At 52.0% G+C, this 5000-nt stretch overlaps 1 non-coding gene across 1 annotated transcript in view; it reads right to left on the reverse strand.

Annotated features, from left to right (window-relative positions):
• LOC124569663 overlaps positions 1-105 on the reverse strand; it is a 1910-nt gene extending 1805 nt beyond the window's left edge. Inside the window, exon 1 of the ribosomal RNA XR_006971267.1 lies at positions 1-105. This exon is cut by the window's left edge and continues 1805 nt beyond it. This is a non-coding gene — a ribosomal RNA (small subunit ribosomal RNA).
• Between the last annotated feature and the right edge of the window lie 4895 nt (positions 106-5000).

Consider the following 5000-nt stretch of genomic DNA (forward strand, 5'->3'; position numbering starts at 1 on the left):
ATTTAATGAGCCATTCGCGGTTTCACCTTAATGCGGCTTGTACTGAGACATGCATGGCTTAATCTTTGAGACAAGCATATGACTACTGGCAGGATCAACCAGGGAGCTGCGTCAACTAGAGCTGAGCAGCCGGCCGCCCGGGAGTGTGTCCCGGGGGCCCGCGCGAACACGCAAGCGTCCGCTCAATTATTCTGCAAACAGGAGGAGGCTGAGCTCCCCTGCACAATACACCTCGAAACCCTCTCAGGTCCCGGCGGCGCGCAGCGCCGTCCTAAGTACTTGGTCGGGTTCGAGAGAGGCGCAATCGCCCGGAGTTTGGCGAGTAGACGCTTTAGGTGCGACCACCCGTGCTCCCAACTGAGCTTGCCGCTGCCGACAGAGGCCCGGGAGCGTGCTGTCGTGGCATTGCCGGCGGGAGACAACACGCGCCACCTACGGTGACCGGCAGCTCCAACGCCAGCGCCACAGAAGGACAAAAGCCCCACTTGGGTGCCGAAGCGAACTCTCCCAGCACAGCGCACGCGCCAACACGTCCGCACAGCTGCGATACAAACCACCTGCGAGAACCGCAGAGGCGACCGAGCAGCAGACGGCGTCGCGGCGCCGAGCGCCGGGCGGCGGCGCATCCTCAGCGCACACAGTCCTCAATCGGACCAGCACACTGCAGATGTCCACCGCGCTTCGCACCGGGCCCGCGAGGACCTACTTTGGCCGCACGGCGCCGCGTGCAGGGTGCGCCGGCGCGCAGCTGCGCCGCCTGCCGCCTCCGTCGGCCGGCGCGCCTGCCACTGGCCGCCCCCACCAGCCGGCTGTAGCGCGTGCTCCCACGCACCGCGCGGCCAGCACGCCGGGAGGCCCCCCCTCACCGGCCGGGGACGGTCCCACCCAGCCACCGCCGCGTATCGCTTCACACCCAGATGCCATTCACGTTCGTGGGCATGGTGGGTATCGCTGGAACAACCGGTTGGTAGCTCAACCGATCGTCGCCATCACTGATTCACCTCTAGCGAGAACAACCGCACCACAACGGTTTACCAGTTGTTCATTTGCATAACGTCACCAGCAAACGTAGGCGTCCATCGCCATTTGCAAATTCAACGATTGTTGCATGCCTGTGTCAGGTGTCACGACACACTATGTCTGCCCACATACACGCAACAACATGTGCACGCTTCGCGAACACGTGGAAGGTGGCCCCCGTACGTATGCGATGTCCATTGCGCGAACGACTGTCAACCGGCCTCTGTCGCATGTCGCAGATGTGGAACGCAGTGCACCATGCTATCACGGTGTGTGAGAAGAGACGACTACGTCTGACAACACGCGCCACTACATCAACAGACGGCTCATGCTGATCGCCATCCAGGGCATACCACACTGCAATCCAGCTCTTATAGGGAGACGACACGTAGCTGAGTGCACAACATTTGGACCGCATGGTTCGCCGTTGTTGGCGCAGTCGTTGTACGGTCACATGTACCACGATGTATCATTCAGTACATGAGGACCAATGTGCAGTACAGTGTGTGATTTGGACGTACAACATCAGCGGACAGTTGACACAGGCCGTACCACAGCGTAGGCTAAGTGCTTCGCACATGCGAATGCCAATGAACAACTGCAAATGCCAATGAACAACTGCAAAGGGCATTGAGCATGTACGTCCTGCTGCCATCCACATTACAGTGTATAGCTGCAAGGTGTTTAACATGAAGCGATACACTGGGGACCGGGCAGTGCGAGTAGCAAACTATATTGCGGGGGTTGCAGTTAGGCAACACTACACTAATTTAACGCGTCGTATGACAATTACAGAGCAGGTTAAGGCCCAACGTGTGTTGGGTTAAGGCCCAACGTGTGTTGGGTTAAGGCCCAACGTGTGTTGGGTTAAGGCCCAACGTGTGTTGGGTTAAGGCCCAACGTGTGTTGGGTTAAGGCCCAACGTGTGTTGGGTTAAGGCCCAACGTGTGTTGGGTTAAGGCCCAACGTGTGTTGGGTTAAGGCCCAACGTGTGTTGGGTTAAGGCCCAACGTGTGTTGGGTTACGTTAAGGGGCAATGTGGGTTACGTTAAGGGGCAATGTGGGTTACGTTAAGGGGCAATGTGGGTTACGTTACGGCGCAATATAGGTTACGTTACGGCGCAATATAGGTTACGTTAAGGCGCAATATCGGTTACGTTAAGGCGCAATACAGGTTACGTTAAGGCGCAATACAGGTTACGTTAAGGCGCAATACAGGTTACGTTAAGGCGCAATACAGGTTACGTTAAGGCGCAATACAGGTTACGTTAAGGCGCAATACAGGTTACGTTAAGGCGCAATACAGGTTACGTTAAGGCGCAATACAGGTTACGTTAAGGCGCAATACAGGTTACGTTAAGGCGCAATGCAGGTTACGTTAAGGCGCAATGCAGGTTACGTTAAGGCGCAATACAGGTTACGTTAAGGCGCAATACAGGTTACGTTAAGGCGCAATACAGGTTACGTTAAGGCGCAATACAGGTTACGTTAAGGCGCAATACAGGTTACGTTAAGGCGCAATACAGGTTACGTTAAGGCGCAATACAGGTTACGTTAAGGCGCAATACAGGTTACGTTAAGGCGCAATACAGGTTACGTTAAGGCGCAATACAGGTTACGTTAAGGCGCAATACAGGTTACGTTAAGGCGCAATACAGGTTACGTTAAGGCGCAATACAGGTTACGTTAAGGCGCAATACAGGTTACGTTAAGGCGCAATACAGGTTACGTTAAGGCGCAATACAGGTTACGTTAAGGCGCAATACAGGTTACGTTAAGGCGCAATACAGGTTACGTTAAGGCGCAATACAGGTTACGTTAAGGCGCAATACAGGTTACGTTAAGGCGCAATACAGGTTACGTTAAGGCGCAATACAGGTTAGGTTAAGGCGCAATACAGGTTAGGTTAAGGCGCAATACAGGTTAGGTTAAGGTACGACATAGGTTAGGTTAAGGTACGACATAGGTTAGGTTAAGGTACGACATAGGTTAGGTTAAGGTACGACATAGGTTAGGTTAAGGTACGACATAGGTTAGGTTAAGGTACGACATAGGTTAGGTTAAGGTACGACATAGGTTAGGTTAAGGTACGACATAGGTTAGGTTAAGGTACGACATAGGTTAGGTTAAGGTACGACATAGGTTAGGTTAAGGTACGACATAGGTTAGGTTAAGGTACGACATAGGTTAGGTTAAGGTACGACATAGGTTAGGTTAAGGTACGACATAGGTTAGGTTAAGGTACGACATAGGTTAGGTTAAGGTACGACATAGGTTAGGTTAAGGTACGACATAGGTTAGGTTAAGGTACGACATAGGTTAGGTTAAGGTACGACATAGGTTAGGTTAAGGTACGACATAGGTTAGGTTAAGGTACGACATAGGTTAGGTTAAGGTACGACATAGGTTAGGTTAAGGTACGACATAGGTTAGGTTAAGGTACGACATAGGTTAGGTTAAGGTACGACATAGGTTAGGTTAAGGTACGACATAGGTTAGGTTAAGGTACGACATAGGTTAGGTTAAGGTACGACATAGGTTAGGTTAAGGTACGACATAGGTTAGGTTAAGGTACGACATAGGTTAGGTTACGGTACGACATAGGTTAGGTTACGGTACGACATAGGTTAGGTTACGGTACGACATAGGTTAGGTTACGGTACGACATAGGTTAGGTTACGGTACGACATAGGTTAGGTTACGGTACGACATAGGTTAGGTTACGGTACGACATAGGTTAGGTTACGGTACGACATAGGTTAGGTTACGGTACGACATAGGTTAGGTTACGGTACGACATAGGTTAGGTTACGGTACGATATAGGTTAGGTTACGGTACGATATAGGTTAGGTTAAGGTACACATTGTTGTAAGGAAAGGTTTAATGGGGGGCGGGGCGGGGCGGCCGGTTTGTTGATTGTGATTATAGTAAGTGGATGCCTGCGGCATCATCTGATTTGCCACGTCAGGATGCACCTTTGGCTCATGACAGGCGGCGCTCTCATTCCATGCTTGTGGCAGACCTGTGTCTTTCATTCCTGCCATTGTTTGTGTGCTGTGAGAGGAGGCAGTATTGTGATGTTGGGTGCACCCCTGTGTAGGACATGTGTGGGTGTTGGTGGCTTGGCTGAGCAATGGTGGTTGTCGGGTGGGTGGGATATTCTGTTTTCTGAGTGGACCTCCCAGTCTGGTTATGACAGTGTGGATTGTCTAATGTGGCGGAGAGGATGCACTGGGTGTTGTTCCATGCTGGTGCTTACATATTGTCTGTGTGCGTGTTACAGGCAGAGAGTAGTGCGTGATAAGGGTGTGTGGCTGACGTGTGGTTGTGATTGTGAGCAGAGTCTTTCAGCATGTATACGGACAGTTGTATACATTATCTGTATTCTGATGGCTCTATCTATTACTAATCAGCGCCGTGTATACGTTTAATCCGGTTCCAGTCGAAACTGTTGTATCTCTGTACATTAGTGACACGGCGAGCCCGCTATGTAGTTACTCGTCTCGGCAGCTTCCACCGGTGTATGGCAAATGATTATAAGGAATCAGTCTAGTCGTCAATACCGATGGTGTGACGTCACATGTCTGGGGTGGGGGACGCTGCGCCCTTCCGGTGGGTCATGGCCTAGAAAGACTCTTCCCACGCAGGGGGGCGTGGACTGTCATTGACTCTTCCAGGTAATATACTTGCCGTACGTTCTTGCGACTGCGAGTGCAACGCTCACCGGTACCGACATGGATGGAGCGCCTCCTAGCTGACCGCTCAGCATCGGCATTCGTACAGAGAGCAACGCGGTCGCGTCTCTAGCTCGTAACTGGTACAGCCCGCAGCTCATGTATAGGGACAGCGGGAATGTCGCATATTGGAGATAACTCTTCATGAAACGCATGTTATAGGGGTGGATTGCACATTGCGACTGCGGGAAAAGTCCGCCGTTCATCCGCTGGAGTTGCGAGTTGGGCGGTTGGAGTGGGGCGCA

The sequence above is a fragment of the Schistocerca americana genome, unplaced genomic scaffold (assembly GCF_021461395.2).
Source record: "Schistocerca americana isolate TAMUIC-IGC-003095 unplaced genomic scaffold, iqSchAmer2.1 HiC_scaffold_1519, whole genome shotgun sequence".
NCBI lineage: Eukaryota > Metazoa > Arthropoda > Insecta > Orthoptera > Acrididae > Schistocerca > Schistocerca americana.